Source organism: Jaculus jaculus, chromosome 5 (genome assembly GCF_020740685.1).
Source record: "Jaculus jaculus isolate mJacJac1 chromosome 5, mJacJac1.mat.Y.cur, whole genome shotgun sequence".
Classification (NCBI taxonomy): domain Eukaryota; kingdom Metazoa; phylum Chordata; class Mammalia; order Rodentia; family Dipodidae; genus Jaculus; species Jaculus jaculus.
Window position 1 is genome coordinate 164,725,738 of NC_059106.1, and position 24,878 is coordinate 164,750,615.

Here is a 24,878-nt window from a genome sequence, read left to right on the forward strand (position 1 = left end):
GGGTAGGTAGATAGATATTGTTATAAACACTACTTTCCTTTTTGTGTATGTATTGAGTGAGTGCGTGTGTGTGTGGTATGCATGTATGTGTAGTTATGTGATGTGCACACATGTGTATGCTATGCATGTGTGTGTGGTGTGTATGTGTGTGCATGTGTGAAGCGTGCATTTTTTATATGTATGTGGTGTGCAGGCATGCATGTGTGGTATGCATGCATGTGTGTTCATATGTGTATAGGTGCACATATGTATGGGGTGCATGAGCTTGTGGAAGCCAGTGGACAACCTCAGGTGCTGTCCTCAAGAGTACCACCCACCTCCTCTGTGACAGGGTCTCTCGTTGGCGTGGAGCTCACCAGTTAATCTAGACTGGATGGCAAGCAAGCTCCAAGGACCTGCTGTGTCCCCCTTTCCAATGCTGGAGTTACAAACACGTGCAACCACTTCTGGCATTGTATGTGGGTTCTGGGAATCAAACTCAGAGCCTCTTGCTTGTGGAGAAAACACTTACTCACAGGGCACTCTCCCCCAGCCCACAGAAATATTTTGAAGGGACTCTAGCTTTCACATTTTGAAACTTAGTCAGAAATTATTTGAAAAAGAGATAACTGGGGAACTAAATAAAATATAAACCAGGTTAAGGAAAATGCAAGAGGGTAGGAGAGATGGCTCAGCAGTTAAGGTACTTGCCTATAAAGCCTGACAGTCTGAGTTCAATTCCCCAGTACCCATGTAAAGCCATATGCACAGCATTGTGCATACATCTGGAGTTTGTTTGCAGTGGCCAGAGGCCCTGGGGCACCTGTATTATCTCTCTCTTTTTTGATCTCTCCTGGGTGTGGTGGTGCACACCTTTAATCCCAGCATACAGGAGGCAGAGGCAGGAGGATCAGTGTGAGTTCAAGGCCAGCCTGAGACTACATAATGGATTCCGGATCAGCCTGGGCTACAGCGAGATTGTACTTCAAAACAAAAGAAAAGAAAAATGGGAAAAGCAGCATTGGGATATCAAGAAGTGACTAAACCCCTTTGTGTACCTGTGAGTGTCCCTGTGCAAATACAAAAGGAATCCATGCCCTTGTGTGCACACAGAGCTTCACATGTGCTGCTATTACTTCCTTGTGCATCTGAGCTGAAGGTTGCACTTGGCCCCGAGACAACAGGAGCAGTTGGTTACTTATTCTTTGAGGCAATATCAAATCAGGCATTCAAGAACCAGGAGGGTTTCAAATGAAAGGGAGGACTGTGGTCAGCTCAAAGGCCTGAATTCCTAAGATATTGACGTCCAAATTGTCAGAAGACCCTGCTTTTGACAAGAAAATGACTATGGAAAATAGGGACAGAACTATACTGGAGTGTGGGGTTTTCCTGTTATCAGCACAGGAATGAGTTATTCCACTGCTCGCTTACTTTTTGGCGCACATGGCAGAGATGCAATTGACAGGGAGAGGGGTTGTGATCACTCTCCCCATGCCCTGCCTGCTAGGGAGATTGTTTTAAGCCTGCTGAGGAGGTTAGGGGTCAATTCACATCTGACAGGGCAGAAAGTTATCTGAGAAGGAGAAGTAATATTGGTGCAGATGATGATAGGAAGAATTGGGGGGAATTTACAAAGAAAGAAATTGAATTTTATTTTTCTAGCGTGTATGGGTGTTCATGTGTGGGAGTGCAGAGCATGTACGCCACAGCTCATGTGTGGAGGTCTTCCTGTGTTCATGTGTGGGAGCATGGATGACTCAGTTCATGTGTGGAGGTCTCCCTGTGTTCACGTGTGGGAGTGTGGATGCCATAGTCCATGTGTGGAGGTCTTCCTGTGTTCACGTGCGGGAGCGTGGATGCCATAGTCCATGTGTGGAGGTCTTCCTGTGTTCACGTGCGGGAGCGTGGATGCCATAGTCCATGTGTGGAGGTCTCCCTGTGTTCATGTGTGGGAGTGTGGATGCCATAGTCCATGTGTGGAGGTCTTCCTGTGTTCACGTGCGGGAGCGTGGATGTCACGGTTCAGGTGTGGAGGTCTTCCTGTGCACACGTGTGGGTGTGCGGGAGTGTGGATGCCATAGTCCATGTGTGGAGGTCTCCCTGTGTTCACATGCGGGAGTGTGGATGCCATAGTCCATGTGTGGAGGTCTCCCTGTGTTCATGTGTGGGAGTGTGGATGCCATAGTCCATGTGTGGAGGTCTCCCTGTGTTCACGTGCAGGAGTGTGGATGCCATAGTCCATGTGTGGAGGTCTCCCTGTGTTCACGTGCGGAAGCGTGGATGTCACGGTTCATGTGTGGAGGTCTTCCTGTGCACACGTGTGGGTGTGCAGGAGTGTGGATGCCATAGTCCATGTGTGGAGGTCTCCCTGTGTTCATGTGCGGGAGTGTGGATGCCATAGTCCATGTGTGGAGGTCTCCCTGTGTTCATGTGCGGGAGTGTGGATGCCATAGTCCATGTGTGGAGGTCTTCCTGTGTTCATGTGTGGGAGTGTGGATGCCATAGTCCATGTGTGGAGGTCTTCCTGTGTTCACGTGCGGGAGTGTGGATGCCATAGTCTGTGTGTGGAGGTCTCCCTGTGTTCACGTGTGGGAGCGTGGATGCCATAGTCCATGTGTGGAGGTCTTCCTGTGTTCACGTGCGGGAGTGTGGATGCCATAGTCCATGTGTGGAGGTCTCCCTGTGTTCACGTGCGGGAGTGTGGATGCCATAGTCCATGTGTGGAGGTCTCCCTGTGTTCACGTGTGGGAGCGTGGATGCCATAGTCTGTGTGTGGAGGTCTCCCTGTGTTCACGTGTGGGAGCGTGGATGCCATAGTCCATGTGTGGAGGTCTCCCTGTGTTCACGTGTGGGAGTGTGGATGCCATAGTCTGTGTGTGGAGGTCTCCCTGTGTTCACGTGTGGAAGTGTGGATGCCATAGTCCATGTGTGGAGGTCTTCCTGTGTTCACGTGCGGGAGTGTGGATGCCATAGTCTGTGTGTGGAGGTCTCCCTGTGTTCACGTGTGGGAGCGTGGATGCCATAGTCCATGTGTGGAGGTCTCCCTGTGTTCACGTGTGGGAGCGTGGATGCCATAGTCCATGTGTGGAGGTCTCCCTGTGTTCACGTGCGGGAGCGTGGATGCCATAGTCCATGTGTGGAGGTCTCCCTGTGTTCATGTGTGGGAGTGTGGATGCCATAGTCCATGTGTGGAGGTCTTCCTGTGTTCACGTGCGGGAGCGTGGATGTCACGGTTCAGGTGTGGAGGTCTTCCTGTGCACACGTGTGGGTGTGCGGGAGTGTGGATGCCATAGTCCATGTGTGGAGGTCTCCCTGTGTTCACGTGCGGGAGTGTGGATACCATAGTCCATGTGTGGAGGTCTCCCTGTGTTCATGTGTGGGAGTGTGGATGCCATAGTCCATGTGTGGAGGTCTCCCTGTGTTCACGTGTGGGAGCGTGGATGCCATAGTCCATGTGTGGAGGTCTTCCTGTGTTCACGTGTGGGAGCGTGGATGCCATAGTCCATGTGTGGAGGTCTCCCTGTGTTCATGTGTAGGAGTGTGGATGCCATAGTCTGTGTGTGGAGGTCTTCCTGTGTTCACGTGTGGGAGCGTGGATGCCATAGTCCATGTGTGGAGGTCTTCCTGTGTTCACGTGCGGGAGCGTGGATGCCATAGTCCATGTGTGGAGGTCTCCCTGTGTTCACGTGTGGGAGCGTGGATGCCATAGTCCATGTGTGGAGGTCTTCCTGTGTTCACGTGCGGGAGTGTGGATGCCATAGTCCATGTGTGGAGGTCTCCCTGTGTTCATGTGTGGGAGTGTGGATGCCATAGTCTGTGTGTGGAGGTCTCCCTGTGTTCACGTGCAGGAGTGTGGATGCCATAGTCTGTGTGTGGAGGTCTCCCTGTGTTCACGTGCAGGAGTGTGGATGCCATAGTCTGTGTGTGGAGGTCTCCCTGTGTTCACGTGTGGGAGTGTGGATGCCATAGTCCATGTGTGGAGGTCTCCCTGTGTTCATGTGTGGGAGTGTGGATGCCATAGTCCATGTGTGGAGGTCTTCCTGTGTTCACGTGTGGGAGCGTGGATGCCATAGTCTGTGTGTGGAGGTCTCCCTGTGTTCACGTGCAGGAGTGTGGATGCCATAGTCCATGTGTGGAGGTCTCCCTGTGTTCATGTGTGGGAGTGTGGATGCCATAGTCTGTGTGTGGAGGTCTCCCTGTGTTCACGTGCGGGAGTGTGGATGCCATAGTCCATGTGTGGAGGTCTCCCTGTGTTCACGTGCGGGAGTGTGGATGCCATAGTCTGTGTGTGGAGGTCTCCCTGTGTTCACGTGCAGGAGTGTGGATGCCATAGTCCATGTGTGGAGGTCTCCCTGTGTTCACGTGCGGGAGTGTGGATGCCATAGTCTGTGTGTGGAGGTCTCCCTGTGTTCACGTGCGGGAGTGTGGATGCCATAGTCCATGTGTGGAGGTCTCCCTGTGTTCACGTGCGGGAGTGTGGATGCCATAGTCTGTGTGTGGAGGTCTCCCTGTGTTCACGTGCGGGAGTGTGGATGCCATAGTCTGTGTGTGGAGGTCTCCCTGTGTTCACGTGCAGGAGTGTGGATGCCATAGTCCATGTGTGGAGGTCTCCCTGTGTTCACGTGCAGGAGTGTGGATGCCATAGTCCATGTGTGGAGGTCTCCCTGTGTTCACGTGCGGGAGTGTGGATGCCATAGTCTGTGTGTGGAGGTCTTCCTGTGTTCACGTGTGGGAGCGTGGATGCCATAGTCCATGTGTGGAGGTCTCCCTGTGTTCACGTGCAGGAGTGTGGATGCCATAGTCCATGTGTGGAGGTCTCCCTGTGTTCATGTGTGGGAGTGTGGATGCCATAGTCTGTGTGTGGAGGTCTTCCTGTGTTCACGTGTGGGAGCGTGGATGCCATAGTCTGTGTGTGGAGGTCTCCCTGTGTTCACGTGTGGGAGTGTGGATGCCATAGTCCATGTGTGGAGGTCTCCCTGTGTTCATGTGTGGGAGTGTGGATGCCATAGTCTGTGTGTGGAGGTCTCCCTGTGTTCATGTGTGGGAGTGTGGATGCCATAGTCCATGTGTGGAGGTCTCCCTGTGTTCATGTGTGGGAGTGTGGATGCCATAGTCTGTGTGTGGAGGTCTCCCTGTGTTCATGTGTGGGAGTGTGGATGCCATAGTCTGTGTGTGGAGGTCTTCCTGTGTTCACGTGTGGGAGCGTGGATGCCATAGTCCATGTGTGGAGGTCTCCCTGTGTTCACGTGCAGGAGTGTGGATGCCATAGTCCATGTGTGGAGGTCTCCCTGTGTTCATGTGTGGGAGTGTGGATGCCATAGTCTGTGTGTGGAGGTCTTCCTGTGTTCATGTGTGGGAGCGTGAATGCCATAGTTCATGTGTGGAGGTCTTCTGCCTTATTTGAGGTGGAGTCTCTCATTGTTCATCACACCAGTCACGAGCTCCTGTGAAATTCTCCTGCCACCACCTCCCAGCTCACCCTCAGCACTCGGGGGCTATAGAAGCCCACCACAGCTTCTGGCTCTCATGTGGCACCTGGTGATTCGAAAACACGTACCCACAGCCGTGCAGCAAGAACTCCATCCCTTCGCCATCTTCCAACCCTTGAGAATTTTGTATGGGTGTACATGTGATATATGCCAAGCATACTGAGTCAAATGATGGTTCTCAAAGATGTGCCGACTTGTACTCTGTGAATGGGACTTCATTTAGAGGAAAGATCTTTGCAGATGAAATGAAGTTTAGAAATCTCAAGATGCAATCAACCTAGCTTAAGGCAGGCCCCCAGGAATGAAAAGTGTCTTCCCTTTATAAGAGAAGTGAAGGGAATACAAGACCAGGAGAGACAGAGAGATGATGACAGATGATGAGCTGACGGAGGCAGAGATAAGAGTGAGGCATCTTCAGACCCAGGAACACCCAGGTTACCAATAGCAACCAGGAGTAGTAGGTACAGAGGAGACTACCAGAGCCCACAGAAGCAGCCAGCCACGCTGACACTGCGACTTCTCACTTTTGGCCTCCTGAACAGAAGAGAGTAATTACATCGTGTGAGCTACCCAGTTTGTGGTAAGTTACTAGAAAAGCTCTATGAAATAAATCTATCTGTATAGGGCTAGCACGGCATGAGGCTGGAAGCCAGAGAAGCAGAGGGAGAGAAGAAAAGAAGAAGATCCCACTATTTACAGGAGAGCTCGCTAGACACATGGCTTTCCAGAGTTGTGTCGGTCTCTGTGTGTCAGAACAGTGCTGGTGACTCATTTCTAAACAAAGTGGATCTATTTCTTGTGGTTCTGGAGGCTGAGAAGTCCAGCTTTGGGTACCAGCATCTGGCAAAGCCCCCTGCTACATCATCCCTGCATCGTCCCGGGAACTCCCGCCTGGGGTGCCGGCATGTGGAAAAGCCTTCCTGCTGCATCACAACATGGTGGAAGGCGGTATTAGATACTCTTTCATTGCTGTGACAAAATACATCCCAAGCGCCATGTAAGGAAATCTCATACTTTGAGGGCACAGTAGAGTGGGGAGGCAATGGCTGTGAGAGAAGCTCTAGGCCAGCTCACTTTCTGCTTTTCCCCTTGTTAGTCAGTCTGGGATCCCAACCCATCAGCGCCCATATTCACGGTGGGTGTTCCTCCTCATTGAAACCTATCTGGAAATACCCCTGTGAACACACCCATGTATGTGTCTCCATGCAAACCAAAATCCTCTCAAGTTGACAATCAAGATTAACAGGTTAACAAGATGTCAATCCTGAAGCTTTAAATATTTTAAAAATTATTTTTATGAACAACTTCCATGATTGTAAACAATATCCCATGGTAATTCCCTCCCTTCCCCCACTTTCCCCTTTGAAACTCCATTCTCCATCATATCCTCTCCTCCACTCAATCAGTCTCTCTTTTATTTTGATGTCATCATCTTTTCCTCCGATTATGATGGTCTTGTGTAGGGAGTGTCAGGTACTGTGAGGTCATGGATATCCAGGCCATTTTGTGTCTGGAGGAGGGCATCGTAAGGAGTCCTACCCTTCCTTTGGCTCTTACATTCTTTCCGCCACCTCTTCCGCAATGGACCCTGAGCCTTGGAGGGTGTGATAAAGATATTTCAGTGCTGAGCACTCCTCTGTCACTTCTTCCCAGCACCATGGTGCCTTCTGAGTCATCCCAAGGTGACTACCATCTGAAAAGAGAAGGTTCTCTACCAAAAGTGAGAGTAGCAATATATAGGTATGAACATGAAGAGAAGTGTTTGCTGGGCAGTTTAATGAGCATAGTATATACATTTAGCCAGACAGCAGCAGACGTTACATCCCTAGGGCTCATGACTGCCCCTGTTTTAGGTTTTCAGTAACAGGGATGTATTCCCTCCCATGGAGCAGGCCACCAGTCCAATTAGAGGGCAGTTGGCTTCCACCATGACAGACATGCAGCTATTGCACCCATTGGCTCATTTGGCCTGGTTGGCCAAATGTAAGGCTTGAAGTGTCCACTGTTGAGTATCTTCACTGGTGGATTCTCTCTCTCCCATTGAACTGCATGCATAATGGCTTCTTCCAGCTTTCTGTCAGCTGATCTACATGGATGAGGTTATCAGCTCAGTTCCAGCAGGGTTTCTCAGTGACCTTGCAGCCCAAATATGCGGAGTCTTCAGCAATAACGTTAAATTTTCTTAATCAGCAAGTATTCTATTTATGGTGGTGGAATCCCATCCCTTACAAATCTCCCACTAGCTTCTCATCTACTAACATGGGACCAATGTGAATTAACTTTTCAGCACATGCTTTTATTTATTTCTTTTTTGAGTGGATGAATTCAAGTCACAACTTTTAAAACCTTTTTAGTATATGTTTCTTAAGTCCCTACTCTGCTTGGGACTAACCCTTGGGATCTGATAGCTCCCTAAAAAAGCTACAAAATCCTTGGCATTAATGGGACTTTTTTTGTTTGTGTGTTTTGTTAGAGGTTGGGCTACACTCTACACAGTCTGACCTAGTCTCAGGGTGGCCTCTAACTCATGGTGATCCTCTTACCTCTGCCTCCCAAGTGTTAGGATTAAAGGCGTGCACCACCATGCCCCGCTCCTTCATGGGACTTCTATTTTGCATGCTCCCTCATCTGAAAGCAAGCAGTAAACTATGCACCTTCATGTGAGGCATGTCACAGGATGGGGTGCCTATTACTCTGACTCCTGATGCACCCCTCCCTGCTGGGTACAATCATCATCCACCCCGATGCAAAGTCAGACCATCTAGGACTCAACCCAGTCCTCTGAGAAACACTTGGGAGTCTCTGGGTCTCTTCTGGAACAGTCTTTGAGAAAGTTAAGTTCTCTCCAAATCAAAGAGCACCTGCCTGGAAGGGACTGGCTGTGCAGAGAGGAAAGACGTGTGCAGAGACCTCCAGCCATGTCTTGGCTCATGTGCTCAAGCTAAACAAGAGAAGAATGTCACGTTTGGTGGATGGAGCTGAATATTGTCACAATTTAAGGCAGAGTCCTTGTTCTGTTTTACATTGCAAACAGTATTGCAAGGCTGGAGGGATGGTTTAGTGGTTAAGGTGCTTGCTTGTGAGGCCTAGGACCCAGGTCCAATTCCGTAGTACCCACGTGAGCCAGATGGCAGAAGGTGGTACATGTGCCTAGAGTTCATTTGCAGTGGCTGGAGGCCCTGGGGCACCCATTATCTCCCTCCCCTCTCTTTTTCTCTATCTATCTGCTCCTCTCTCTCTCTCTCTCTCTCTCTCTCTCTCTCTCTCTCTCTCTCTCTCTCTCAAATAAATAAATAAATGAATAAATAAATAAACTATAAAGGTATTTCAGGTCTGGAGAGATGACTTAGTAGTTAGGCCACTTGCCTGCAAAGGCTAAGGACCCATTTTTATTCCCTAGAACTCACATAAGCCAGATGTACATGGTGGTGCATGTGTCTGGAGTTCATTTGCAGTTGTTAGAGGCCCTCTGTTGTTGTTGTTTTTTTCCTCTAACCCTCATAAATAAATAAAATATAAAACAATTTTTCTTAAGTATTGCAAAGAAAAATGCTAATTACGGTTTCATCCCGTTGGTGGACAATTCCCTCTGCATCAGAGCTTTTGCTTCATGGTCATTCATTCATTCATTTATTCATCGACCAGCTCATGCTGGGCCACAGTTATCAAGTTGTATGCACTGTGAAGGGAGCTTTGGGCCTCTTATTCCATATGTCAGTGCTCTTTGGCTTGCATCTGCTTCAACACATTCTCATATTTCATTTTCTATTCATCACCAAGCATTGTACTAACGTCTGAATTCACGTCTACTTCTTTGAAACCATAGTAATAACAGTTGTAATCACAGGAGGTCAAGCTGACTTAACATATTAAAAGTTTAACCTGCTTGCCAATTTCAATGCCAGCAGACTTTACATCACTAATATAAAATGGCTAAATGTGACCAAGGAAAATGGAAAGAGAAGAATAGAAAGCATAGGTACACTGTACTCATCCATGACTTTCGGAGCCTGTGATAAAACCTTCAAAATTTTGAAAGGATGAAATGAGTGGTTGGAGAGAGACATTAAAAAAATTATACACAGTTATAACAATGCACCCAGCAAACTAATTGGGGCCTGTTTGCAATAATGAACAAACCTGTCTACCATCACCACTGCACCCGTCAACATTAACAATGGCGACATTGTGTGTTCAAGGGATCAGGAAGGTTGTGATGTGAAAATTATCCCGCTCTTGGCTCCTTCAGACCCCATTTCAAATTGGACCCTTAGAGAAATATTTGGTTAGACCCAGGCTTTCAGACGAAAGCAAGTGCACTTAAAAGAATTAAAATAAATTAGAGACAATGGCTTTACCAGAGCTGTGTGGGTTAGGTGGGTGTAGCTGTAATTTTAGACAGAATAAGGTGAGTTACAGGAGAGTTCCCATCAGGAGTTTTCAGAGTTAAACAAAACACAGCAATGTGATGGAATTTCCACAAGCTGGCTGCCTGGTGCCAAGATGAATGAGGGGCTCTGGAGGGGCCAGGCTGGGAACAGGACTAAATGCCTGTTAAGACCAAAGGCAAGCAGAAGACACAAGCTCACTGAAAGTGGTTATGGAACTTGGTGGGTTTTCACTGAAATGGTACAAATTTTTAATGTTGAGAATTCTAATAGAAGTCAATAGAAGCATTGGGCCATATAGGTCAGACAGAATGAGACAAAATCAAGCCACCAGATACAAATGCACCAAAGGAGCCATTCTACTTTGCCTAAGAATTTAGCCTAATTCCAAGGACCTACCTCACTAGTGATGACTTGTCTACACAGCTGGCTGGGTCTTCACAGTATGGCAAGATGATTACCTGTGAGCCCTGTATAAGACTGTCATTGCTGACAATGACATGGAATCCATGCTCCTTGGGCAGCAGCTCCAAGACGCTCAGGTACAATCTAGCCTCAAACCATCTTTTTCCCCTCCCATTATATATGCTGCCAGTAAGTCCCCCTTTCCCTCTCTCTCTCTCTCTTTATCTATATATCTATCTATCTATATATATATTTTTTTTTAGGACAGGATTTCTCATTGAACCCAGAGCTTACCTATTCAGCTAGACAACTATAGTCAATGAGCCCTTTTTTTATTCCTTCCCAGCACTGGGATTATAGGTGCACAAGGCCAACCCCAGCTTTTATGTGATTCTGGTACTCAAACTCAGGTCCTTGTGTTTATACAGCAAGCACTTTATTGACTAAGCAAGTGATCTCATAAGCCATTTCTGATTTGTTGTTGTTGTTTGATGTGGGTGTCCATGAAGTCAAAACATCAGGCACATCTCTTTCTGCCTTTCCCCTTTCTGTCTTTTCTCTCACCATAGCACCCAGCACACTAGAAACATGCACTTTTGGTTCATGTTAAAATATGACACCCTTTCTTGACGTCCCTCTTTCCCTTCCTTTCTCTTTCTTTCTCTTCTTTTTTCTTCCCTTCCTTTCACCTTTCTTTATGAATCCAATCTGGGCTCTGTCCTAGTTTCCTGCTGCAGCCATGACAAGTGACCTCAGCTCTATGACACAAAATAGCAGGGATGTGTTTTCCTTCTAGCTCCGAATGTCAGAAGTGAGCCACAACTCTCAAGAACTAACATGAACATTCGGGCAGGACCCCTGATGGAGGCTCCTGGAAGGGAGGCTCGATTCTTTTGCCATACTGGCTTCTGGAGCTGCCCACGGCCCTGGCTTTGCATCCCTTAGAGCTCTGCATAGTAGCCATGATTGCTGCTGACCGCCTGCACCTGCTTTAGGAAGACCCTGGTGATGACACTGAACCCACCTGGATACTTCCTGAGCATGTCGTTCACCTCAGCCACAGGTCCTTTTCCACCCTCTGTCGTGGATATTCAAACAAAAATACCAGTGCTCCTTTACCAACCAAAGCAAAAAACAAAACGGACCAGCAACCATCCCCAGCGCCGTACGTCCTGCTATCTCGTCCCTTCCCTGTAGAAGCCAGTTCGCTCTGTGCTTGCTGCCCCACACTACACCCGTCCACCCTCCAACCGCGAGGCTCCTGCCTTCCATGCAGTCCCCATGCAGTCAGCCACTACCTTTCCATCTACCTGCTATTGACACCTGCTCTGCCACACAGGGCCACTTGCCTGTCGCACGCCACCTACAGCTCAGCTTCTCCAGAACCAAAGTGTTCACGTCCCAGGCTACTCTTCTCATGGGGTCCTGATGAGCACAGCCTCACCCATACACAACTTCTTCTCAGCAGCCCTTGCTCCTCTTCTTTCAGGGCCACTGTAGCCCTGTCTTAAGTGGGCCCTATAGCTTTGATCTAGCAGCCAAAATGCTCACCACAGTGGGGTGACTTCTGAAGAATCAGAATAGGACCACGAGAGTTTCTTTTTTTTTTTATTTAATTTTTTTTTTTTTTTTGAGAGCGACAGACACAGAGAGAAAGACAGATAGAGGGAGAGAGAGAGAATGGGCGCGCCAGGGCTTCCAGCCTCTGCAAACGAACTCCAGACGCGTGCGCCCCCTTGTGCATCTGCCTAACGTGGGACCTGGGGAACCGAGCCTCAAACCGGGGTCCTTAGGCTTCACAGGCAAGCGCTTAACCGCTAAGCCATCTCTCCAGCCCAAGGGTTTCTTTTTTAAAAACAAAAAATTATCTTTATTGACAACTTCCATAATTGTAAACAATATCCCATGGTAATTCCCTCCCTCCATTTTCCAATTTGAAACTCCACTCTCCATCATATCCCCTCCCCATCTCAATAAGTCTTTTATTTTGATATCATGATCTTTTCTTCCTATTATAATGGTCTTGTGTCAGGTACTGCGAGGTCATGGATATCCAGGCCATTTTGTGTCTGGAGGAAGGCATCGTAAGGAGTCCTACCCTTCCTTTGGCTCATACATTCTTTTCGCCACCTCTTCCACAATGGACCCTGAGCCTTGGAAGGTGTGATAGAGATATTTCATTGCTGAGCATTCCTCTGTCACTTCTTCCCAGCACCATGATGCTTCCTGAGTCATCCCAAGGTCATTGCCATCTGAAAAGAGAAGGTTCTCTACCAAAAGTGAGAGTAGAATTAATATATTTGTATGAACATTAACAGAAATGCTTACTGGGAAGTTTGATGAGCATAGTATATACATTTAGCTAGACAGCAGCTGACATTATACCCCTGGGGCTCATGAGTACCTGCGTTGTAGGTTTTCAGTATCAGGGATGTATTACCTCCCATGGGGCAGGCCTCCAGTCAAATTACAGGGAGGGTGGGTGGTTGGTTTCCCCCTTAATGGAAGTGCCACTATTGCATTCATTGGCTCATTTGGCCCAGCTGGCCAAATATATGGCTTTCAGTGTCCACTGTTGAGTATCTTTACTGGTGATATATCTGTCTCCCATTGAACTGCATGCAGTGTGCAGTGTGGCTTTTTTTATTCATTGTAAGCAGAGAGAGAGAGAGAGGTAGAGAGAAGAGAGACAGACAGAGAGAATGGGCACACCAGGGCCTCCAGCCACTGCAAATGAACTCCAGATGCTTGTGCCACTTTGTACATCTGGCCTTCCATGGATACTGGGGAATCGAACTCAGGTCACTAGGCTTTGCAGTCAAGTGCCTTAACCACTGAGCCACCTCTCCTGCCCTGACAGTAAGACTCTCTTAAAGCATCTTATGCCTTCATATACCCCAGCCTGCAGACAGATGTCCACAGTACCAGACAGCCCTGCAGGGCCAGCCTGCTCCCAGCTCAGGACTTCTTTCTACTCCTAATTCCTTAGGGCAGGAATGGCCCTGCAGACCCCACTCAAATACTACACCACACACCTGACTGACCCTAACTGTGAGCTTTCTCACCCCAGGAGGTCTTTATCCAGTGTAGGTTCTGTCTTCCCTTCCTCTCACTGAACCAGTGCCTACAGCCAGTGCACTAAACATCCAGGCACAAGGATAGGTTCCGTTATTTCTCTGCAACTATGACAAGAGTCAGTTTCAAAGGGGAGTCACTTTTGGACATCCCTGAGCAGTCACTCACTCCATCAGTCCTTGCACTGAGACACATGGCCAGGAGAGGTGGTATGAAACAGAAGAATGTGCCCAGTTGTGCCCGAGAACAGGAGCCTCACAAGAGCCTTGGCCAGAATCCCAATGTAACACAAAGCAACTACAACCACCCAGAGAAAACACTTCTACAAGGATTCTTACCAGCAGCTGTTTAAACTTGAATGGAATCCACCTTTCTTATGGATCCTTATGGCCAAGTATCATTGTCACGGAATCTCCTCACTTCACATTTAACAACTTTAACAGACAGCTTCAGGTGCACTGAGATGAACTTCCAGATCAGGCACAGTTATAGAAGGAAGGGATATTTATGGAAGCTTACACATCCATGCAACGTTCCATAATGGCAGAAGAAGATGGCCTGCTTTCACAGGACCACACACACAGAGAAGCACAAGCCTGAAAGCCAAAAGCCATGCAGCACAGCTCACTTCAGGGACTCCAGCTAGGCACACTTTGCATATGTTTAGATTGAAATCTCAAACCCACCAGGCACCTTAAGATTGGCCCAGTGACATCACCTCCAGCCAAGTGGCTACAGATGCAAACTACAAACTAAAAACACTGAATATATTGGGGGCCATCTATTCAAACTACCACAGCACCCCCCCTGTCTCAGCCCCTCTGAGTATGCCTCTCCTTGCAGTGCTATGTTCTTCCCCAATACATAACATGATTTCAATGGACAGTCTCTCTGAGGAAGGTTTAGGAGACCATCTCCTCCCTGCCTTCCAGTTCTCTGGACCTAAGACAAAATGGGGATATAGCCTCTCCCACCCACATGGGACCAAGCTAGGTGTAAACACTGGGTGAGCACCCAGTCAGCCCCCACTCCATCCAAGCCTACCCAAGAGGGGCAGCAATTTCCCAAGCATTGGAAGATCTCAGGTACTTGTCAGACCCCAAATTGACAGTTCAAACAATACTTTGATTTTTCAAGCCAAGAAAATACAATTTGCATGAATTACAGGAAATGCAAAGTCCTTTACATCAAAGGCCTGTGCAGTTCAGCATGGACTTGACCATCTGTGGAGGGATTGGCTAAAAAGATCCACTTCTGAAAGCATATCCTGGTGATACTGGAGTGATGGATAATGCCTGAGCTGAAAGGGGTTTTTTTCCATCCTGTTGTTCAGGCTCCCTTTCCTCTAGACAAGAGGAGGTGGTATTCTCCTTACGAAACCTCTTCCATTTACTACATGGCCACACATGGCCTGTTATTGAATTGATGCTAGGACCAGCACATAAGTTCTAGTACTCAAATTCTCTGTAGGAATATTCCTACCTCCACCACACAGGCTCAGATAATCTGCTATTGGTGTTGGGAACAATGCATTAGTTCCAAAACTCAGATTCTGTGCAGGAATGCTTTTATTGCCACCAAACAGGCACAGATGATCTGTCATTTAGACCAGTGCATCATATCCAGTAGACACATTCCATTTAGGGATCTCTTCCCCTTCACTGTAAGGACCCAGCTCATCTAACACTGGGGCTAAGACTCTTGCTGAGGTCCAGCACTAGGATTCCTTTTAGCTGTTTTACTCCCTCCACCAAGGGTGTACCGATGATCTGTCATTTGGGCTGATCTCCAAGTGTAAGTACAAGCAAAGATGCAACCAGCTTGAGACCACCTCACCAACACCATCCATGAAGCAGGACCGAGTACCTCCAACACTGAACCCCAAGCAACACAGAGCAGTGAAGACATATGAGCCCAAGGAGACATCAAGCACTGCTCCAAGTACTTACTTAACACAGATGTGCCAGAAAGACCTAAGCAATATATTATCTCCAGATGAGTTGAGTCTCAGCACAAAATGGGACACACACACATACACACTCACAAAGCCAATATGTCTCCCCCATGAACTATTAGTTCCAAAGCAGATGATCCCATAAGAACTACTTAGAAGAAGCTCCAGAAAAGGGCTCAAAAGAATGATTATAGAGACGGGCATGGTGGCTCATGCCTTTAATCTCAGCACTCGGGAGGCAGAGTTAGGAGGATTGCTGTGAGTTCAAGGCCACCCTGAGACTCCATAGAGAATTCCAGGTCAGCTTGGTCTAGAGTGAAACCCTACCTCAAAAAACCAAAAAAAAAAAAAAAAAAGATTATAAATATGCAGAAAGAACTTAAAGAGTACACTGTTTAATGCCTGAGTGAAATCCTGAATAAATTCAAAATGACACAAACAGCTAAATGAAATGAGGAAGTCAAACCAGGATATGAAAATAGAGCTCAGTAAAGACACAGAACACCTGAAAGAAAAAAAAAAAAACTAACTGAAATAAAGCCAGCAGCAGTGAGAAATACAGAAATCAAACAAAAAGCTTCAGGGAAGGCTTTACCAATATGATGGACCTAGTGGAAGACAGAAGATCAGGCCATAGAAGAATCAAATTAATTAGTCAGAAACAATAAGAAATTTTTAAAAATCAATGAGAGATTTGTGAAATAAATGTGGACACCATGAGAAAACATAATTGGGTATCTAATATGGAGACCTTTGGATCAATATCATAGAATATATATTGAATAAAATTATAGAAAATAAACTTCCCAAATCTAGGGAAAGAGATTCCCATTTGGGTATGAGGCTTACAGAGCACCAAATAGAATCAGAAAAAATAATAATATCTCCCCATTATTTTGTAGCTAAAACACAGTCTTGTGTTTTGGAAACAGCCATGGGCAGTGTGAAGCAGGTTTGCTGAGTGCCTGCATGGACACCCAGTGGATCCATGAGGATGAACTGTGGATTGCAGCACAGACCCAGTGGAAATGCCAAGACCATGAGATGGATGCCAAAGAGAGCTGAAGGCCCCCAATGAAGTTTTCCAGGACTCTGAGTAGCCTAGCTAGAGGGGAAGAATTGAAAGTCCAGAGACTTGTTGCTGGTTAGAGATATCGGACTGGAGATTTGTCACTAGCTACAGTTATTGGACTTAAAGCTATAGAGTTTTAATGTTTTCCCTGTTTGTTTAAAATCTTGTATTCGTTGAATTTTTTTTTTTTTTTTTTTTTGCTATGCCCAGTGCCTTCTTTTGCAGTGTGAATGTTTATTCTGTGACATTAAAGGTTTTTGAGGTTACTTTTTGGTATTATGGCTCAGTTAGAAGATCTTGGACCATGGGTATGTATGGACATCATTGGAATTGATAAAAACTATGGGACTTTTAAAGTTAGATGAATGTATTGCATTTTACATCATGTATGGTTATCAGTTTATGGGGGCCAGGGGTAGAGTGTGGTGGTTTGTTTAAGGTGTCCCCCATAGATTTAGGTGTTCTGAATGCTAGGTTGATGGAGATTTGGGAACTAATGCTTCCTGGAGGGAGTGTATTGTTGGGGACAGGCTTATGGGTGTTATAGCCATTTTCCCTATGCCAGTGTTTGGCACACTCCTGTTGCTATTGTCTACCTTATGTTGGCCAGGGGGTGATGTCCACCCTCTGCTCATGCCATCACTTTCCCCTGCCATTGTGGAGTTTCCCCTCGAGCCTGTAAGGCAAAATAAACCTCTTTTGTCCCAGAAGCTGCTCTTGGTTGGGTGATTTCTACCAGCAATGTGAACCGGACTGCAACAGCATAGCAGCCTGTGCCTCATGCCTATAATGTAACTACTGGAGAGAAAAGTGGTTTAAAGATGGGGAATTCTGAGGTTCACTGGCTAGTCTATCCTAGTTGTTGAATGAGTTCTAGGTTCAGGTAGAGATTCTAGCTCAAAGAATAAGGTAGAAACCACCCACACATACATATGTAGCTACACACGTGGGTCCAAACACATATAAACATGTACACACATAGATATATACATGTATACCACACAGACACATTCACACAGAGAAAAAAAAATATGACATCTCAATGATAGTAAAGAAAGCACCTTCCGCATACTTGAATAAGACAACTGGTCAACCTGGCACCAAGGAAGGCTCAGAGAGCCCTGAGGACAAGAACCAGACTGGGAATTGCTTCAGGACCACAGACAGGAATCATACTCACTTTCGCCATTTCTACAGACATTCTAAACAGTTCCTGGACATTAGAGAGCACGCACCCACTTGGAACAAGTGAAAGTGAAGTGTGGATGGAGTCACCTCTCACTGACCCTTTCACAGTGGTGGGAAGTGCTTCTCACAGCCAGCTTCCAGATGGGCTGCCTCAGTTAGTAATGTGCATGCTAACGTTCCCTCAGGCAAAGAAAGAGTTTTACCACCAACTGTGGACTTTTTTTTCCTCCTTTTTCCTGAGATGGTCTGGCTGTGGTCCAGAGCTTTATGAAATCTTGCCAAGGGGAGGGCCACCTGCCTGGTGTCTTCTAGTTCCTTGCTGCCCATGGAGTCTTGTGGGCACACAGAAGGTGTTCATGAAGTCCTCCAGTGATGGCTCAATTTGTGGTAATTTACAGAAACAAAATATGCAAGGATGGGATCGTTAGGAGGCGGTTTCCAAATATACTCATCAGCAAGGTTTATGAACCAAGGATGCTTAGGGGAGAGGGTGTCATGGAAACATCCCCAGCTGGGTGCCAAAGTCCAGGGACCCAGTGCTCTCTGTAGACACTGGGAGGACAATGGGAAGCCCAGTGTCTTCTCGATGACAATGTTTTCTTCCTGAAGATTAGCTTTGACACAGAGATCAATTGTCTACTTCCTCAGCAAAGTTTGAGGTTACAGAGACACAGGAGGAACTAGTTTAGCACAAACATTCTCCACATGTGACCCGGTGACATCGGAGACTCTCCAAGCCCTTGCTGTGGACCACAAGGTCAAACCGCTTTCATAGTATCATGTTCTTTAAAAGACCTAATACAAAACTGATTCGTTGGTATAAAGCACTGGTGAATTAGTTAGTGCTTTCTACATGAACCAGTGGGATAGAGAGAGTGGGGGCAAGGGGAAAGGGAAGAGAAGAAAGGACACAAGGAAGAAAGACAGAACAATCAGATAAAAATTACAGATACATAGATAATAGATGATAAAAGCTAGGTAGGCAATGGTAGATTTATAGATGATAGATATATGTATGATATATATCTATAAATCTTTAGATGATAAGTAGAGAGATGATAGGTGGATGATAGACAATAGCCAGGTAACTCACTACACAATGCTTCAGGGAGTTGATGCTTGTGGTTATGGAGGTTCGTGTGTCTGACATCTTCAGAAAGAGTCCAAGTTGTACTCTGGAATTCAAAGGCTACCCCTGGAAGAATTTCCTTTTTCTAATGGGGAAGTCAATCTTTTCTTTAAAAACCCTTCACCTAACTGGAGGGGCCCACTCACATGAAAGACCATTTGTGTTAACCGTACTCTACTGGTTTTAGTGTTAATTTGGTCTAACCAAATTAACCAAACCAATATCTAGCTAAGCTGACACATACTGTCACTGTCACTGTGAGGACTAGTGGGGTCTTAGCATGAGTGAAGGTCATAGCTCCAACTCAGTAGCAGTCCTGGGAATCTTCACTGTTGTGTACACCCGTCATGAAAACAACACGAAGAAAAAGGAAAGAGTGACAGAAAGCTGAGATCACTTAAGAGTACCTAAAATGAAACAAAATGATTAACACTATTAAACCTCAACACATGGGGCTGAAGAGATGGCTTGTCACTTAAGGAGCCTGCCTGCAAATCCTAAAGGATTGATTCCCCATTACCCACGCAAGCCAGATGTGCATGGTGGTGCATGCATCTGGAGTTCCTTTGCAATGACTAGAGGTCCTGGTGCATCCATTCTTTCTCTATCTCTCACTCATTCTCTCCCATAAATAAATAAATAAATTAAAATATTTTAACCCTCAGCCCTTGAGTTCCCATTTTGCGATACTCCATGTGACCCGAGGGCAAGAGTACATGAGGCCCTCCTGCTGCTAGGAAAACTCTCCACTCACAGTGTGAGGAGCAGCTCAATGGGAAACACTGGGGTGCTCACAGAGTGCTGCTTCCCCTGAAGGAGTGACAGGTGAGCCACAGCTGTTCAGTCTTGGATGTCCTGACCTCGAGCTTATTAAGCCTAGCTCCAAAGAGACCAACTCATGGGTTTATTTTCCATGGAGAGCATTCAACCTTTTATATGAAAACTAGAATTCCAAAATATTTGAGCTGGACATTTTCCTACCACTTACAGTCTTTTTTCTAATACCAACAATTATGCTCTTTTGGTAGTAATGTGTAATTCCTTTAATCAGTAGTTGCTGATGACCAATGCGTGCAGTTAAAATAATGTGTGGGCAGAAAGAGCCTCATCTCATGTGTCCAGCATCTCAGTGTAGTTTGATGACATGGAACGTGGACAGGCCAGGGCTCCTTATCTCACAGCCCTGCAGGGAAGGAAGGGGGTCATCGCTGGGTGGATTTCAAGGGCGGGGCTCCAGAGTGAAGAGCCTGCCACAAGGTGACACAAGATCAGAACTAGGATATTGAGAACTGCAGTTTCTGCAAGGTTGCCACTCCTCCGTGGAACACTTTACAAGGCTCACTAACTAGATTAACTGATGAGAACATCAATGATCAGGGGGAGCTGGAATGTTGCAGGTAAGAGCCAGGCTATCATGGGCAGTCTTAGCCCTTTTAATAGTATTTATTTCTTACCTCTGGGTGACTTAACTTTTGGTGACTATCAAATAAATGCCTTTGGAATATACAAATCGACTCCCTAGCTTCCACCAACGTGAAACCTAAGAATGTCATCAGATAACATCTGAAACTATACCAGAGATTTCCCCACTTTGCTATAACCTACGGATATATAGTCAAAGAGTGCCTTGGCTTACAACTTTCTTTGTTCTGTTACTATAAAAACAATGAAATTGTTAACAAGTTGGGACACAGAATTTGGGGTAACCTAAACCTGTGTTCCCAAGCCATGGTCACTTATATTTGATTCCAAAATACACTTATGTTCTTTTTTAAAAATACTTTATTTATTTGCTTATTTGAGGGGGGGGGGAGAATGGGTGTGCCAGGGCCTCCAGCCACTGCAAATGATGATATTTTGGCTTCATGTGGCTACTGGAAAATTGAACCAGGGTCTTTTGGCTTTGCAGGCAAGCACCTTAGCCTCTAAGCCATTTCTCCAGCCCCTACACTTACATTCTTTGAAGTGAGAGCTGGGTTTTCTTTTTTCATTATCAGTGTTCTACTTAGAATTCATCTGAACATAAGAGACAGAAAATTAACCAGGTCCAGTTTGGATAAGAGTGAATTATCTGGGAGGATGCTAGGGCAGTCAATCCTTTCACCAATGCTAGAAAAGGAAAGATTGTACCTGTGTCCCCAGATGAATTAGAAACAGATGTACCTCTGCAGCCTGGAACTCCTCTTATCTTCTCTCATGTCTGCTCATCCGTGATGGAGGGAAAACTTTCCCATCATCTTACTTCCCCTGCAATGTCGGCTTCTCCTTGTGGTATCCAGGGGCAACATCTCCACTCCACAGGTCTAGACATTCTGGAGAAAGGTTCCATTTCTCCCATCTGAGTCTAATGGCACTGGGACTAATCAATTAAACACAATCATGTAAGGGGACAAGAACATAAGTGCAGACGCGCTCACTGGAAAGCACATCCGGGTCTGAGTGACCTCTCTAGAGAGCCAGCCAACAGCAGCACCTCTTTGCTGCAGGCCCTGCGATGGGAGAGGGGATCTCACTGGAAACGGGACATGAGGTTCAAGAGATACAGAGGCACAGGGTGGACGATCAGGCCATGAGTAGAGCGCTCTCCCTGCCCATCAATGCACGTTGTCAGCTGCAGGCTCTGACCAGAGGCAGGAAGAGTTCTCAAGGTCTTTCTAGCCTTATCATGGGCCCCATCTTGAACAAGGAACTTTCATGATGCCTTTGTCTAATCCCGTGCAGGCCTTATCTACTCATCATTCTGACTGTCTCATCTTGACTCCTACATAAGTCACTTTGTCCCACTATGGACTCCCTGCAGATGACTATATTTTGCCCAGGGCCCCTGGAACCAGTGTACCCCAGCTGAAAAACCACCCTTCCCATCTTCAGCTCTCTCTTGACCAATCTCTCTCTCTCTCTTTGTTGGGCTAGGGATGAACCTGTGGCCTCACACCTTCAACGTAACTGCTCTCTGACTGAACTATATATCTTTTTCTCTTTCTTAGTTTATTTTTTTTATGGTACCATTTTGTGACCCTCATGGGACCTGCACTCTCCAAGGATATTTATTTTAGTCGCCAGCCCATCCCCCAACGTCCTATCTTGCTATGCAGTGCTACGGGAAGACCTACACCACCACACAAGTCATCAGCAAGAGCACGTTAGCCAGTTTGGAAGAAGACATGGTACAACCAAGCTTCTGTGAGGCAGAGGCTCTGCTTGTCCACAGCACCCCCTTGCCACTAGCCGAGTGTGGCATGTGACCAGAGCCAATGCTGCTGCGCCTCACAGGGGCTTGGATAGCTCTGCTTTATCGTGGCAGAGCAGAATTGCCTTTACCCTTCCCTGGTCCTGTTCGGCTCTCATCCATCCCTGCCTGAGCTCAGAGCCAGCAGGTGATTGACTGGGGCAGTCACGCCTGTGGCAGGAGCCAGAGGAAGGTGGGAGAGCTACACTGCCATCCCAGTTGGGCACTGCAGTGCACGTCTCTCCCGTCCTTCTGTGCCGTGGCCTTGGTACCACACCCGGCTTCTGGCCATCCATTCCTGCCTCTGATCTGATGGGGGCCGGTAAATACTTGTGAGTCCTTTGAACACTGCACAGTAAATAAAGAAAAAGACCTTTTATTAAAATTAAAAAACAAAACAAGCTTTTTAGCATTCTGGGTACATTTTTGTGCTGTGGCTGGGCCACTGATGACAAGCGTGTGGCTGATGGAGCCAGGAAGTCACAGGTGCTGCCAGGGCTGGCCAAGGGCCTGATTCCACACCATGTCCTCGGCTGCTCTTCAGACATGCACAGATGCCCGCTGCGATCTCAAAGTGGTGTGAACTTGAATGACGCCATAGATGTTCCTAAACGAGGGCAGGACTGATCGGGAGGGGTCTGGGACAGCAGCGACGGGGAAGGGTGGCTCAAAGGAGCCCTAGCTCTAGCTGGGGACAGAATGGCTTCTGGGAACCAGGTCCATAAATGGAGAAGAAGGCTTCCACTGTTTTGGGTAAAGTAAGAATTCTATTTTCTGGGCACTGAACCTAGTTGGAAGTTCCAAGTTTTCCTACCCACCGTGGTCTGTGTGTGCCCCAGGATTCCTGAGGACACTATACCCCGTGGACTCAGTTGTTACAAAGACTGTGCAGAGGGAAGAAAGCTGTTAGGCAGAAATGCCTTTCCCCTTTAATGTGTGAAAAATGTGCATCATCTGTTCTTGTCTACCGCATTTCAGAAAATGATTCAGCTCCTGAATCTATTCAAACAACACTCTGGAGGAGCTGTCTAACCCTCACCAAGTCTCTAACGGCATGGCCATGCTGCCTCCTGTGTAGCGGGTGAGGCATCTTCCAAGAGGTGTTGCAGAAGTGTCGGAACATCCGCTCGTAATCATGACTGGGAGGAACTTCAAGTATAAAGAGATTATCCTGCCTATGCACCAGGGATCAACTACTAAGTAATGCATGTACGGCTCCATACCCAAGACCTTATTCCTGCTCATGACACTTGGGTCAAGTGCAATCCACAGAGGAAGAGCCCATGGGATGATATCACATCATCACACAGCTACTGCATTCTAGAACTTGGTATCAACAAAGGGGTCCTGGGCCCAAAGCTCACATCCAACTGTAACCAAGCTTCCCTCTCAATAATCTTTAAAAATTTTTCTATTTATTTATTTGCAAGCAGAGGGGGAAAGAGAGAGAGAGAGAGAGAGAGAGAGAGAGAGAGAGAGAGAGAGGGAGAGAGAGAGAGAGAGAATGGAACTTTAGCTGCAGCAAACAAACTCCAGATGCATGTCCCACTTTCTGCATCTGGTTTTACATGGGTACTAGGGAATTAAATCTGAGTCATTAGGTTTTGCAGGGCTTTAACTACTGGGCAATCTCTACAGCCCTCAATAATCTTTAACTTCTATATTTTATTTTATTTTATTTTATTTTATTTTATTTTATTTTATTTTATTTTATTTTATTTGTGAATTAAGGTCTCATTCTAGTCCAGGCTGACCTGGAATTCACTCTCTTTTCTCAGAGTGGCCTCAAACTCACAGTGATCCTCCTACCTCTGCCTCCTGAGTGCTGGGATTACAGGTGTGCACCACCACTCCCAGCCTTGAAATTTTTAAATAATACTCACTTTGCTGTAAGTCCATACAAAAAGTTGGAAAATCTCACTGAACAATATTAAATAAAAATTAGAGCCGAGAGTGGTGGCGCAAGCCTTTAATCCCAGCACTCGGGAGGCAGAGGTAGGAGGATCACTGTGAGTTTGAGGCCACTCTGAGAAAACAGAATGAATTCCAGGTCAGCCTGGACTTGAGTGAGACCGTACCTTGAAAAACCAAAAAAAAAATGAAATATCAAAGTGTGACAAAGAATATTTTTCTAATTCAAGTTATTGAAACAAACCAAAACGTTTTCAGTCACTTATTTAATTTAAAATGTTCTTCAATTCTCAGTAATAGGGTTACTTGAAATGAGTTGCCCTTTCTCTGTGTTTAGTCCTGGTGTATGAAAGACCTCTGTCAATAAATTATAAACAAGCATCTTAGGATCATTTTGATAAAAAGCAGTTGGAAGAAATTAACCAAACAAATTTAAAATATGATATAAAATAGACTACATTATAATACTGATATATACAATCAAACTTATAAGCAAAATAATATTGTGTTCTAATGTGTTTTCTAAGAGTAAGTTGTATTCTTATTAAACAAATAGAACAAACAAGACTTTTAATAGTGTTTATTTGAATTTATTAAGTATATCAAACTGATGAGTTAAAGGCCCCAGTTCACGCATCATCCTCACTGAATTTCAAACAACACGTGAACTGAAACCAGCATGAACATGTGATGGAATCTCCCCACACATTCTCTAAGTGTGTTCCTCTTTCAAAATCCATAATGAGTGCATTACACACCCTCCCCAATGTGTTACAAGAGCTAAAACACACTACACTTGGGCTTTGTGTGTCTTCTTTAAAAGTCATTTAGTACAATGTTTCTCTTAGATACAATAATCTTCTTCAGATTTTTTTGGGGGGGGTATTGTGTTAGAATACTTTGGTGGTTTGATTCAGGTGTCCCCCACAAACTTAAGTATTCTGAATACTAGGCTCCCCAGCTGATGGTAATTGGAAATTAAAGCCTCTTGGAGGCAGTGTATTGCTGGGGGCAGGCTTATAGGTGTGATAGCCAGTTTCCCCATGCCAGTGTTTGGTA